The sequence below is a fragment of the Poeciliopsis prolifica genome, unplaced genomic scaffold, assembly GCF_027474105.1.
Source record: "Poeciliopsis prolifica strain line A6 unplaced genomic scaffold, Auburn_PproV2 SCAFFOLD082, whole genome shotgun sequence".
Classification (NCBI taxonomy): Eukaryota; Metazoa; Chordata; class Actinopteri; order Cyprinodontiformes; family Poeciliidae; genus Poeciliopsis; species Poeciliopsis prolifica.
Window position 1 is genome coordinate 1285482 of NW_026562457.1, and position 15628 is coordinate 1301109.

Here is a 15628-nt window from a genome sequence, read left to right on the forward strand (position 1 = left end):
CTGAACCACTGACAGGAAGCAGAACCTCTTCAGAACCTACTTGGCCTCTGGATCGTACTCCGACCAGATCCTTTTGAATTCATCCAGGTGATGTGGCCCCAGGATGGACCAATCCCGCGTCAGATAGTCAAAGTTGTCCATGATGACGGCAACAAACAGGTTGATGATCTAAGTGAGAGAAAGAGAAATGTGCTCAGGTTCTGGTCCAAACAGAGAAATGTTCTGGGAACGTTATGGGAACATTCTAGGAATGTTCAGATTCCCACCAGGAAAGCACACAGCATGAAGAAGCTGATGAAGTAAACAATGGCGAAGTTGCTTCCGCAGCTGAACTCCTCTCCTGGTTCGTAGTCCGACTCCGGATCGCAGCGTTTCCCTGGAAGGCTGGCCAGCATGATCTCCTGCCATGCTTCACCTGTGGCACACCTGTTCACACACACACAGGTAAACCAGCAGAGACCGGGCGCTGAGCATCAGAATGAGAGGAGAAGCCTCTGACCTGAAGAGGAGCAGCACGGCCTGAGGAAACGTCTGGAAGTTGTTGTTTCTGTTGATCTGAGTGTAGTCCTGCATCGCGATCTTCCCAAACGTCTGCCAGACGCAGCAGAGGGAACAGAGTCAGTCAGAACCAATGTTCCCTCTAATGTTTCATGTGTGTGGGGCGTACACACAAGCTTCCTGAACACACTGAGGACCACTGAGCATCATCAGTGTACACGGCGTGGCCACGCACAAGTATCATAAATCTGGGATCATAGAAAGTTGCATGGCTTATTAAAAAAATCAAATTACATCAGCAATTTTCATTCGTTTGCTTTTAAGTGATTTGCTCAATTAAAATAAAAAGAAAATAAAACATTGCTGTTCATGAGATGCATGCTATAAGTAAGAGTCCTGCTTCAGCCAGGGTGAGAAATGAGACATTACACCTTTCAGACATAAATGTTTGTTCAGATTAAAACATTCACATTTTGCACAATGAAATGTTTTCTGTAGCTTGTGATACGGTATAAATTCTTGTAAAATATTTAATTACAGTTTTTTTTTCACGTCTGCCCTTCTCACTTCTCCAGTGGTTGTTCACTAACACTATTCTCACCTGCACGGCCATATGACCAAGGCACGTAACCCACGTAGCGAAAGTGAACCGTATCGTATCATTGGCTGGATTCCTGTCACTCACTGAGTTCGATCACAAAGTAGTACGGAAAAAAAAATTTTATTGGTCCATAGTCAAAACTGATGTCTGCTCAATGTCCACTTTACGTTGGACTTTATTTTATGCGCTACATAGATTTTCTTGTGCGCTGAGAATATGTGAGCAGTGCGCGATTGCGCAGGCGCAGCTTAGAGGGAACATTGGTCAGAACCTAGTCCTACTGCGCTCAGGTTCTGGGGCAGAACCTCGGCTCTGGTGTCTGGACTCCAAACAGTGCCCCCTGCAGGCTTACCTGTGTGTGAACTCACCTGCATGCCGATGACAGCGTAGATGAAGAAGATCATGGCAATGAGCAGAGCGACATACGGCAGAGCCTGCAGGGAGAGGAAGGGGAGAGTCGAAGTCTGACCCGGCGCCCCAAAGCCAGGCAGCGGGCTTGAACCCGACAACCCGACTGATGGCTCACCAGCAACCTGAAGGTTTGTTTGTTTATGATTTTTGATCCCAGTGATTTTCTGGAGTCTTTCCACCTTCTGATTCACTTAATCCACGATTTTCAGGCATTTAACATTTTGCCAACTTTCTTTGTTTACTACCTGCTCTCTGGTTAACCCCGCCCCGCTAACCCCGCCCCGCTAACCCGCCCCGCTAACCCCGCCTCGCTAACCCCGCCTAACCCCGCCCCCCCGCTAACCCCGCCTCGCTAACCCCGCCCCGCTAACCCCGCCCCGCTAACCCCGCCTCGCTAACCCTTCCTCGCTAACCCCGCCCCGCTAACCCCGCCGCTAACCCCGCCCCGCTAACCCCGCCTCGCTAACCCCGCCCCGCTAACCCCGCCTCGCTAACTCCGCCCCGCTAACCCGCCTCGCTAACCCCGCCCCGCTAACCCCGCCTCGCTAACCCCGCCCCGCTAACCCCGCCCCGCTAACCCTTCCTCGCTAACCCCGCCCCGCTAACCCCGCCTCGCTAACCCCGCCCGCTAACCCGCCTCGCTAACCCCGCCCCGCTAACCCCGCCTCGCTAACCCCGCCCAGCTAACCTGCAGCGATTTGATGAATGTCCACAGCAACGTGCGAATGCCCTCCCCTTTATTCAGGAGCTTGACCAGTCGCATCACTCGGAACAGGCGGAAGAAGGTGATGGAGACCCTGGAGCTGTCCTCGCGCTCTGAAAACAAACATTCATTAAGCCCTGCATGAAAGTCGATTTTTATACTTGAGACGTGATTTTTTCACTGTGATCTGCTGCTCACGCTGAACTCCGTCACCACAATGTCCACCACGCTGCCGACCACGATTAGAGCGTCGAAGGAGTTCCAGGCGTCCACAAAGTAGTTGCTGCAAGGACAAGGAAGACATGAGACGCTGTGCAGGATGCGGGCCGATCGATTTCCGTCCTCATTCGGTTCTGCACCCGGAGCCGCAGGGCCAGCAGCTTCAGCAGCATCTCTATGGTGAAGAGTCCGGTGAAGACCATGTTGAGGATGTCCATGACGTAGCTGAAGGTCTTGGACTGCTCGTAGTGCTGCAGCACAGAAAACACTCAGCTCGCTTTGGCCCGACTGGATCGGCTTTGACGAACAGGACCAGTACCGACCTGCACAGCCAGAGTGACGGTGTTGAGCAGAATCAGGACGAACATGACGTACTCAAACCCCGTGGAGTTGATGATGGACCAGAACTTGTACTGAACTGGGTTCTTTGGGATGTAGAGTTTCAGAGGCTGAGCCTTCAAGGCGTACTCCACGCACTGACGCTGAGACAGAGGCAGGAGACATGGGACAGACCTGAGGCAGAGCGTCCTGCAGCCCAACGATTGGACCGAGGACAGAAACTGATCCAACATTATTATTCCAGACATTTCACGGAAGCTGACAGAACTGAACTGTTTGGGTCTGAATCGGACCAGACAATGTTCTGAGTGGACTTTACAAGACCAACAGATCCAGACCCAAATCAAGCCCATCATATAGAACTGGGTCCAACATGGTGGACAGTCCTGGCGTTTCAGACTGCAGCAACAATCAGGACACTCATTCTGTCGTTTTAGTCCTGAAGCAGAAACAGAACTTTTGCTACGTGTGGATCCACACAGACTGGAGACAGACGCCACTGAACGCCCGGTTTGGGAGTCTTCGCTCATCCAGCAGGTCAAATGATGCTTAACGATGATCTTTTGCTAAAATGTGATTCTTTTCTGCGTTTAGAAACCATCAAAGAAACATGGAGGAACATGAGGCCTGACTGAGGAAGAGGAGGGTCCTGCTCTGGGTGGACCTGCACCCCGCTGAGACAGAACAGGGACAAAGACAAGCCGGTTCTGTTGGACCTTTGGAGTTCTAAAGGAGCCTGATGTCCTCCTTTAGTCAGAGTGATTGTTTCTGGAGGTTTGTATGGACAATGTCTCATGAAGACATTGTGTCCTCAAACTGATTTGGACTTTTGCCAAGGTTCTGGTCCAATAGGTCTGGGTCTTACCTGGTTCTTGTCCAGCTCACAGTTCTTGTACTCCTGCTCCCCTTGCTCTCTGAAGGTGATGATGACAAAACCCACAAAGATGTTCATCATGAAGAAGGCGATGATGATGATGTAAACGATGAAGAAGATGGAGATCTCCACCCTGTAGTTGTAGATCGGACCCGAGTTCTCTCCGTTGGCGTCGATGGCTTTGTAGAGGAGTCTGGAGAACCGAGACACAAAACGTTCAGAGCCAGCTGAGGGAGAAGAGCTGATGAAGGTGGGATACTGACGCGGGCCAGCCCTCGAAGGTGGACACGGTGAAGAGCGCCATCATCCCCATCAGGACGTTGTCGAAGTTGAAGTCACTGTTCAGCCAAATGCGCTCCCTGACCATGGGGTGGCTCACGTCTCCGTCCTTGTAGACAACAAAGGTTCCTCTGCAGACACACCTGGTTCAGCCTGAGCGGAACCAGAGCCGGACCAGAACTGGACCAGAACTGGACCAGAACTGGACCAGAACTGGACCAGAACTGCCTCTCTGACTCACTTGCACTGTTCCGGAGTGCTTGGCCTCGTCGGTGCAGCGGTAGAACTTCCCCTGCAAGCAGAAGCAGAGTGAGCCGGTGCCAGAGCCGGTGCCAGAGCCGGTGCCAGAGCCGGTGCCAGAGCCGGGCCTGAGTCGGGTCAGGGCCGGGTCTGGGCCGGGTGAACGGCGGAGGAACCTTGAAGAGCTGGACGCCGATGCAGGCGAACATGAACTGCAGCAGCGTGGTGACGATCATGATGTTCCCGATGGTCCGGATCGCCACAAACACACTGGACCACATGCTGCAACACACACCAGAGAGACTTAACACCTGGATGACCAGAACCAGGCCAGAACCTCTGAGACCCGACCCAGCCCCAACCCTCACATCCTCACCATCAGGGGTCAGTTACCTTCAGTCCTTTGGCCCTGTTGATGGCTCTGAGAGGTCGCAGCACCCGGAGGACTCGAAGGATCTTCACCACAGAGATGGCGCTGGAGCTGCAGACACACAGAGGAACCAGAAAACTTCTGATGGGACCAGACAGGAGAAGGTCTGGAGCCCTGGGGCTCTTACTGTCTGAATTTATTTACACTTCTAGAAAAACCACATGCTTCTGCTTGAAACGGATTCTGAAGAAACTCGATTTTCTAAAGCTAACTGGGGCATAACTCTGACCACTAGGAGGCAGCAAAGTTCAGCCAATGTGATTCCTGCCAACCCAGGGAGAATTAAAACAGGCAGGACTGGAGTATCAACATGTGTTGGTGGTCAGCATGGCCCCCGTTCACAGCAGGAGGCCATGGAGGCACGAAAGCATCTAGAAAACTGTTTCTGGAGGTCAAGCTAGAGTCTGGCTGCATGGGCCCTTGGTAAATAAATACTGACTGCAGGAAGAAGGAGACGAGCGAGACGCTGACGACCAGGAGGTCCAGGAGGTTGAACCAGTTCCTGCAGAAGGATCCCTGGTGGAGGAACGCGCCGTGGACCGTCATCTGAGAGGAACAGACAGGAAGTCACAAGGGAAGCTCAGGTCCGAGACTTCCTGCCGACAGATTGCTACCTTCAGCAGAATCTCCACGGTGAAGATGGAGGTGAAGGCGTAGTCAGCGTAACCCAGAATCTAGAGACACACAGGAAGTTCAGACTCAGACAGGAAGTACAATCATTTCCAGGAAACACATTCCTGTCCAAAGCTGCTGCAGGTGAGCAACAGGTTTGGACCAGCAGTCATCAAGCTGTACCTCAGGCGTCTGTCCTGGGATTCTCATGAAATAATTATTTCTTCACTCAGCTGGTCTCGGTGCTAACTTCATGTTCGCTTCCACTACTGATTAAACCGACAGATTTCTGTGTGAACGGTTTAGGGTTAGGAAAAATGGCCGCCTTCGAGATGGACTTTAGTAAAGATGGCTGCCGCCTGGATGGATTGTAAAGTTGCTGAGAGCGTCGCCTCGGTCACCAGACGGTCAGCACACAAAGAAAGAAAACTGACTGCAGCGTCCGACCCGGTTCTGACCGGTTCTGTTTGGAGTTGGACCAGGACTGACTCAGACTGCCTTTCATTACTATCATTTTCAAACCATGTTTGGATTCACCGTCTGGATTCTTCTCTTATGACGTAAAAGTCTCATAAAGTGCAACATTCAGACTGCAGACGGTTTGAAAACCATCACATTTATTTCCACCTATGGAGGAAGAACAGATCAGATTGATTGGAGTGAAATTTGGACCGAGGGAAACGGGTCACAATCAGAAACAGAACCTCAAGAAATCTGAGTTCAGAGACGAGTGTGTGTGTGTGTGAGTGTGTGTGTGAGTGTGTGTGTGTGTGTGTGTGTGTGAGTGTGTGTGTGGGTGTGTGTGTGGTGGTGTGGTGTGAGTGTGTGTGTGTGTGTGTGTGTGGGTGTGTGTGGGGGTGTGTGTGGGGGTGTGTGTGTGTGAGTGTGTGTGTGGGTGTGTGTGAGTGTGTGTGTGAGTGAGTGTGTGTGTGAGTGTGTGTGTGTGTGAGTGTGTGTGTGAGTGTGTGTGTGTGTGAGTGTGTGTGAGTGTGTGTGTGTGTGTGGGTGTGTGTGAGTGTGTGTGTGTGAGTGTGTGAGTGTGTGTGTGAGTGTGTGTGTGTGTGAGTGTGTGTGTGAGTGTGTGTGTGTGAGTGTGTGTGAGTGTGTGTGTGTGTGAGTGTGTGTGTGTGAGTGTGTGTGTGAGTGTGTGTGTGTGTGAGTGTGTGTGTGAGTGTGTGTGTGAGTGTGTGTGTGTGTGAGTGTGTGTGTGAGTGTGTGTGTGTGTGAGTGTGTGTGTGAGTGTGTGTGTGTGTGAGTGTGTGTGTGAGTGTGTGTGTGTGTGTGGGTGTGTGTGTGAGTGTGTGTGTGTGAGTGAGTGTGTGTGTGTGAGGTGTGTGTGTGTGTGTGTGTGTGTGGGTGTGTGTGTGAGTGTGTGTGTGTGTGTGAGTGTGTGTGTGTGTGTGTGTGAGTGTGTGTGTGTGTGTGTGTGTGTGGGGGGGGTGTGTGGTTGTGTGTATGTGTGAGTGTGTGTGAGTGTGTGTGGTTGTGTGTGTGTGTGAGTGTGTGTGTGTGTGTGTGTGTGTGTGTGTGTGAGTGTGTTGTAATTTTTCTCTCTTTTCTCTTATTTCTGCCTCGTTGACCCGGTTACTCACTGACCCAGACCTACCCAGACACCTTCTGAAGCCCCGCCCCTCCCAATGCCAACCCAGAGGCGTACTGATGACATCACCTGTGACATCACAGAGCTGGGTGTTAGTGAGGAGGCTGTGAGACTCACATTGTTCCTGAAGGAGTGCGCTCTGATTGGATCCTCAGCAGCCAATGAGCAGCTGCTGAGGATGATGAAGACGAGGATGAGGTTGGTGAAGATGTGGTGATGGATGAGCGTGTGGCAGGCGACACGGATCCTGCAAACAGAAAGACAGACCAAAGAGTCAGGTCTCTTCACATGGAACCAGAACCAGCTGGATTCTGGATGGATCAGATCCAGAGTCAACAAACCTTTACTAACTTATTTACTGCAACTTTATCTTTCAAAAACTCAAATACTTGAGTTAAAAATCTAAAATTTTCAGCATTTCTTAGGCTTTGAGAATAGAAGTTATTTGACACAATGAAGGTTGCTCAGGCACGAGCAGAAGGGGGTCTATGGGGGCTTGAGCCCCGCCCCTTTTACTCTTTATGCCCTTTTTAAGTTTTTTTTTCTTTTTCAAACATTTTTTCTATTTTTATTTTTTTTGTTTTTAGTCTGTATATCTGGAGGCCTGCTTCTACCCCTCAGCAATATATTTAGCTCAATATAATAATTTATCAAAATAAGTGATTCTGGCCTTCAGTCTAATAAAGACTCTGAGTTTCTGCCTCCATGTTGTTCAGACTCCATGATGATGAGGATCTGAGCCTCTAACTGTCACATTATGGGCAAGAATATTTTTTATACTCTGTAAATAAAAACGTTGGTCTGATTGTTCTGCAATAGCGGTAAAAACCCGCCTCGACCCGAAACACAGAAAAGCTTCAGCTGCAGAGAAACTTTGACTTTAACTTCATCATTCTGCTAAAAGCCTGGTTCTACCGGCAGACTGGGTCGGAACCACTGACAGATACAAATAATGTCTGATTTATAGACATCCTGATATGAGGCATGAGTCGTATACGTCTCGATACCACCCTATACCCCTCGATACCACCCAGTACCCCTCGATAGCACCCTATACCCCTCGATGTCACCCGGTACCCCTCGATAGCACCCTATACCCCTCGATACCACCCAGTACCCCTCGATACCACCCTGTACCCCTCGATTCCACCCTATACCCCTCGATGTCACCCTATACCCCTCGATACCACCCAGTACCCCTCGATACCACCCTGTACCCCTCGATTCCACCCTATACCCCTCGATGTCACCCTATACCCCTCGATACCACCCTATACCCCTCGATACCACCCTGTACCCCTCGATACCACCCGGTACCACCCTATACCCCTCAATACCACCCTATACCCCTCAATACCACCCGGGACCCCTCAATACCACCCGGTACCCCTCGATACCACCCGGTACCCCTCAATACCACCCAGTACCACCCTATACCCCTCGATACACCCGGGACCCCTCAATACCACCCCGGTACCCTCAATACCCACGGGTATCCCTCAATACCACCCGGTACCCCTCGATACCACCGGTACCCCTCGATACCACCCGGTACCCTCGATACCACCCGGTGCCCCTCGATACCACCCGGTACCCCTCGATACCACCGGTATCACCCTATACCCCTCAATACCACCCTATACCCCTCAATACCACCCGGTATCCCTCAATACCACCCGGTATCCCTCAATACCACCCTATACCCTCGATACCACCCGGTACCCTTGATACCACCCGGTACCACCCTATACCCTCAATACCACCCAGTACCCCTCGATACCACCGGTACCCCTTGATACCACCCGGTACTACCTGGTACCACCCACTTGCCACCCGGTACTTAGGGCTTAATTAGTAAAATGGCAGCAAATGTTTTTATTCATAACTCTGGTCTGTTTAACAGCTTCATTCTCAGATCAGATTGGCCTCCATCTGTCAGCAGAAACAGAAACTTTATTCCTGCTGGGGAAAATATAGACATTTGCTTTGCATTGTCCCTGCATGATGGCAATAATATTGTAGGATCCAATTAGATTCTTGATTAATGTGGGTTGTTGCTGTACGGTGTTTTTGTTCAATCCCTTCACAGGCCTCTGCACGGCCCTGAGCTTGCTGAAATGTTTTTTAGTGTGTGTAAAGGGCAGTGAATGCTGAGCTGCTCACACACTCACGGGTTTGTTTTGCTGAGGCAGAAGAAGGCGCTGCCCTCTGGGATGGGAAGAACTTTCTCTTTAGGAGGAGCAAGGTCGGCCATCTTCAGCTGGACGCCTCCGTCTTAGGAGAAGAGAGGGGAAACATCTGTTTGGACGCAGAGCTCATCCTACTGACCTGCAGCTACAAGATGATAATAGGCCTGATCCCTAGGGGTTCTGGTCTGCTGTTAGAACTGGGCTGGACTGATGGTACAACCATCTAACCCTGAACCTCCAGAACTCCTGATCTTTGGAACCACTCACTAGTTCCCAGAATCCCTTTCTGGAGCTTCTGAAATATTTGTCCATTTGAACAACCAATTGTATTTCCAGAACCTGCAGGACCAGAGGATTCTGGTTCTGGTTCATTTAACAGATCCTCACTGTCTTTCATGAGAACAGTTTTGGGATTTAATTTGGAAAAATCGACTTGACTAAAGACTGAAGCAGAGATTCTGCTCTGGAGAGTCAGACGTTGTCCTAACATGCTGCAGAGAGGAGTTCTGGTTCCTGGTCGGTTCAATGGGTCCAGATCATTTGGTGAGAACGGACCGTCTTCTCCTTCAGGAAGCTCCTCTTCCTCCTCATACTCTGTATCTTCATCGATGTCGACCTGAAGAGACAAACAAAGGTTAGAATAAACTGAGGACACGTCAGAGACGTGTGACCTTGGTGATCTGCTGACCTTCACACTTCTCCTTCGGCCTCCTCCTCTCCCTCACCCTCAGACTTCTTTCTGCAGAAGAGAAAACAGGAGAGCATCAGGCAGGATAAAAGCCAGGTTTTCCATCTGCTTCTCCATCTCTCACTCTTTCTTCTTGTCGTCCCCGTCGCCTCCGGCCAGATTGTCCACGGCGATGGCCAGGAAGACGTTCAGCAGGATGTCTGATGGTCGGTAAGGAGAAGATGTTTGGGGAGTTCTGATGGAGAGTCAGATGAGCAGAGCTCTCCGATAATAAACCGTTTGATCGACCAGGTGTTGGTTAGTTGCCATGGATACAGTTGCCACAGATGAAGAGGATGACAAAATAAACGCAGACGATCATCCTGGGAACACCGGGCCGCCGTACGCCATGATGCCGTCATACATGACCACATTCCAGTCCTCACCTGTCAGGATCTGACACACAGTCATCATCAGGGACACGCCCCTTCAGCTGGTGACATCACCTGCTGTTGCCGTGATACCTGGAAACAGGTGAGCAGCGCCTGCGGGAAGGCATCAAAAGTGCTCCGCTTGGTCTGCGTCTCATCGAAGTTAAACTTTCCTCCGAACAGCTGCATGCCGAGCGAGCGAGCGAAAATGATGAGAAAGAGGAAGAGGAGCAGCAGCAGGGAGGCAATGGACTTCATGGAGTTCAGCAGGGAGGCCACCAGGTTGGACAGAGCCGTCCAATGGCTGGGGAGACACAGGGACACCATCAGAGACCAGGAGTTTGGGTCCCACCTGGAGGCCAAGCTATGACCTCTTGACCTCTCACCGTGTGACCTTGAAGATGCGCAGCAGGCGGACGCAGCGCAGCACGGCGATCCCCATGGAGGCATGATCTCCAGCTCCACCAGAATGGTCTCGATGATCCCACCACACACCACAAAGCAGTCAAAGCGGTTGAAGAAGGCCACGAAGTAATGCGCCAGACCCAAGCTGTACATCTTCAGCAGCATCTCCACCGTGAATAGAGACAGCAGGACCTTGTTGGCAATGTCTGCAAAACGGAAAAAATTACCTCACCAAGGCTGCCCAGCGTTCGTCAGAGAGACCGCCGCGCAGCAGCGCTGAACGGCTGCTTACCCTGGACTTGAGTCAGCCAGTCAGGCTGGTTGTAGTGTTCGGAGGCGCTGAGTGAGGTGTTCAGAAAGACCAGCAGGAGAACCAGCCAATAGAATGTCACCGATTTGACAGCAGTGCGACAGTTCCTGCGACAGACTCGGTTCCAGCGACGCAACGTCCGGCTGAGACAGAAAGAACCCTTCAGCAACTGGAATGTCTGAAAATATGACTTTCTCCTACAGAAACTCACCAGCAGCTGATCTTCATCACAGAAGCACTGGAACACAACAAACTGAGGTCAATCTACTGCCTGAAGGTGGCGCTGGATGATGAGGTCCTCAGCGCTTGAAGGCCACATGACATCATCATCATCATGGAATGATGATGATGTCATGTCTTTATAAGCTTCTGGTAAGTGGTGGTTACTGCTAACTAACTGGCTCGCTCGCTCTGCTAACTCTAATTCACTAATTATGAACATCAGTTCCACAAATGCTAAAGCGTTCCACTGATATGGCCTTTTGCAGAAGCTAATGTTAATAAAGTCTTGATTAAATTGAATGGGTTAGAGTTAGGAAATGGAAGAAGGTTACCAGCAGGCCTGGCAGCAGTTGGTGTGTTCTTCATCGATGTTCTCGGTGTTCTCTGAAGCCGTCTCACTCGCTGGAAGACTCGCTAACAGACAGAGACAGACAGGAAGACAGACAGAGACAGAAAGCATTAAGGTTTTGACATTAGCATTATGTCCTCCATCAGTGTGTCTGTCCACCATTTACTGTGGCTCATTGTCTTGTCAGTGTCCTGTTCTGTGTTTCTACGTCTTCGTCGGGTCCTTGTCAATGTTGTCTCAGTCCATTCATGTTCCCTGTTTTCTGCCGGTGTTGAAAACACCGGCAGAAAACACTCAGCAGTGCTGCCTGGTTTCCACTCAGCAGTGCTGCCTGGGTTTTTGGACATTTTGGATTATATTGTGCCGTACTTCACCATTAAAGCTCATCTTCTCAGTTCAACATGGTTCTACCGCGTCTGCCTCACCACCACTCTCCTTCAACTCATGAAAGTCAGAGACATTTTGGACCATTTTATCTGAGACTGACTCACCATGAGTGTCGTTAGAATGACTGAACCAGCCAAACTTCCTCTTCTTGTCGGACAGATCCCCCAGGGACGGCCCTGAGACACACAGGAAGACACGGCGTCATTACAGACCACCCTGCAGAGGCGGGAACAGTTTTAATTGTCAGATTGACTCCTCCAGGTTCTGCTCCTCCTGATCCTTGGCAGGATGTGATGGCGTGGTCATGGAGATGATGGGGAACCTCTGGAGTATGGAGCAGTAGGTGACAGATGCATCACAGCCCCATCAGCAGTAATGAAGATGTTGGAGTCTGGTGGTGAAGAAAGTATTGAGCCTGGAAGCAAAGCTTTCCATTCATGATCCAGAAGGAATGACAAGCAGCTGAAATAAGTTTCTTGATTCCAGGCCTCGAGAACCAGAATCCTGCAACTTTTAGATACATCTTTGCTTCAACACACAAGTTAAATAATGACATTGTTAGGGGGGCTCTGGAGAACTGGACCAAACAGTAAGGAGGCGATTCAGCCATTTGGGTCAGGTGTGTTGGACCAGACAGATCTAACGGGTACAGAACACCAGGCTGAAGGTCTGCACTTGAAGATTCCTGATCCACAGGGAAGCTGGCTCTGCCTTACTGGTCAGGGTAACAGGTCCATCCATCCTGGACCTGTTACCCTCATGGAAGAGAATGATCCAACCAAAGAACCTTCTCGCCAACCATTAATGAGAGCTACATGTTTCTGAAGGTTCCAGAGACAAGATGTGTAGAAGTCTAGATGTTTTAGTTGTGAGCATGTTGCTCATCAGAACCACAATAACAACCTGTGTGCTGAAGGTTGAGGGCATCAACAAGCCCTCAGAGTCTGATCCTGTCACAAAGCAGCAGGTTTGGGTGTGGACCTTGAAGGAGACTTTCAGTGTTTGAGTTTCTTGACTGTCCAGTCTGACCCATCATTCTCCTCTCTGGAAAGATCATTGATAATCTACTGAGGTCAAAGTGGACCTGAGGATGGCGGTAAAGTTGTGTGGACATCATATTGACACCAGACTCCAGAAGGTACATCTGACCTTTTCAGCTGTGTTCTTGATGTTCTGATTGATCTGGATCTTTTCGTGACCCGGTTGATGCTCAGCTCAGTCATGTGACCGATGGTAAAGCCATGTCACATGACCTGATTCTGCAGCTTTCTCCTTTGATCCAGAGAAATCCTTAATCTGATCCAGTATGGAGTGCTGTGCTGAGTCTGGATTATTTCTGTCTCTGAACATCAAACTGCTGAACTGATGGATGAAAACACAGACTCACTACAGAGTCTGACTTACGTGGGTTTCCGTCCTCGTCCAGTTCGTCCATGTCCTCCGCCTGAGTGATCCAGTCCATGTATCCACACAGATCCTCCTCCATCTGCTGCTTCTCCCGGAGCTTCTGGAAGTCTCCCCGGGCTTTGGCCTTCTCCCTTTCCTTACTGAACTCTCTGAAACATTCAAATGGCATTCATTTAGAGGTGAGTTCTGGTCCACGCCTACCATCAGAACCTTCTGAGAGCTCAACTGACCCACTGAGGACTCCCAAAACCAGATTCAGAACAAAGAAGGATCCAAAAACACCAGACTGACAAAATATACCCAGGGCAGCTCAAAGCCAATGGCGTCGTTCATCTGCAAAGAGAGACCAGGAGAAGGATGAGGAGACGTGGACACAACTCTGAGTATGGGAGGACAACTGGAGGTGCGTCCTCACCCAGTACAACACATCGGTCCATCCCTCCATGGTGATGCACTGAAACACCGTCAACATGGCAAAGAAAAAGTTATCAAAGTTGGTGATTCCACCATTGGGACCGTCCCATCGGCCCCGACACTCAGAGCCGTTCACAGTGCATTGGCGGCCATGTCCGGCGAACGCACATGGCACCGGTTCGTCCTCCACGTAGTTATCTGGAGACGAGGATAATCGGTAGAAGTAAACTCACCGAGGAGACAAGACGATGAGGCGACACCGAAAACAGAGGTGACAGCTGGGCGAGACAACACTATGAAGAAACATTTTCTTTGACAGTAAATTGGTAAATATCAGTGTTTGATGATTGAATGGTTGTTCACTGAAAATAAACTGCAGATAAGGTCTTTCATAAGAGCGAAGACTCAGCCAAAAGTCAGCAGTGTTAATGGTGATGGGATGTGTGGAGGATGTTTTGGGGTTTTGTGGTTCAGTGGTTCCTTCAGCCCCCTGAAGCTTCCTGAATCAGGGGGCTTGTAGAATCAACATGGGAGTCTCGATCTGTAGGGTCTGCTGACCGTGCAGCTGACGCTACAGCTCAGGTTGGGTAGGTTTGAGAGCTGAGCAGGCAGTGAGCAGGCACTTCATCCGGGATGAAGGGATCTTAAAATAAACTGTTTGGTGTTTTATTTCTTTGTTTGGGCTCAACTGGACAAACCGAATCTGCTAAAGGCCTCAAAGAGAGATGAACCAGAAAGGAGCCACTCTTCATCCTTTCAGCAGCTGAACATTTAGGAAAGATCACCCAAAACCGAGTAAAAGTATCTTCATGATTCTCTTTGGACCTCGTGGGGCGAGTGATTACAGGTGTGACCAGTCCATTTGTGTGCAGCACCTGTCCCGATGTAATAGCAGGTCCTGTGCATACGTCCGATGAAGAGTTCCAAGCCAATGATGGCGTAGATGATGATGACGAAGAGAACCAATAGAGCGATGTGCAGCAAAGGAACCATTGCCTTCATGATGGAGTTCAGGACAATCTGCAGACCTGAAGAACACACAGAACTGAAGACATGTTGGACACACATTGTCCAGTCAGGTCACTGTCCAGGAAACTCACTGGGGACTCCAGAGACCAGCCTGAGGGGTCGCAGCACCCTGAAGGCTCTCAGAGCTTTGACATCCAGACCTCCGGCTTCCCTGGCATGTGGTGAGTGGTTGCCTGCTCACCACTTGACTTATGAGTCATTGTCTCCAGGACGACGCTGAATAACCTGCACAGAAAAAGAAAAGTGAAACATCAGTTATCAGTTGTACTTCTGAAGGTGTGGCTTCTAGGAAGGAAGAGTCAGCATCCCCAGAAGTTTCCTTCTGAAATTTCTGTTCATGTTTGCATCCAGTTAATACCTTGGTTTCTGGTGAATGTCCGATCCCAGAGGACTGAGGGAAGTGAAACTACCCACCCATGTGACTGCTGACTTGGTAGAAACCAGCCCCTTTCTCTACAAGTTGCTCTGTCCAGAAGGTCTGGATGAATATTGAGAAATGTTTTCTGGAGGTCTAAACTCTGTTAAAGTTCAAAAGATTGAGTGATTTCATTCAGTCGCTAATATCTGGCCATGACACATGTCATGCTAACCTGTGGGGAATAAGCAATAAAATGCTTCAATCATTCCTCTTTCATTGCAGATGAGATGAGAGTCGAGTGTAATTGTGTAGAAAGGTGATGGAAAGGCTTGGAGGTCACAGGTCCAGACGGGAAACCCAGACGTTCTCTCTCCAGCTCACCCTGCAGGATCCCGTTTTCCTGAATTACAAGGATAACCAGTCCCACCATGGAGTTTTGGATTCTCACCCATTGGGAAGAACCAGGAAAACCTCTAGCTGGAGGTGTCCAGATGAAGCTGGAACCCTGTAGAGCAGCAGCAGCTCTACTCTAAACCCACAGAGGAGACTCCTTTCAGCTGCTTGTGTTCCGGTTCTGGTTTCAGTCCTGGTAGCACCATAGAAAAGGCCTGAACCATCGATGAAGCAGAAAATGTTTTTAGCTCGCCACCATAG

General features: G+C 50.1%; 1 pseudogene; it reads right to left on the reverse strand.

Moving 5' to 3' along the window:
- Nucleotides 1-15628, reverse strand: part of LOC129352954 (voltage-dependent L-type calcium channel subunit alpha-1D-like) — a 60641-nt pseudogene that overhangs the window by 9719 nt on the left and 35294 nt on the right.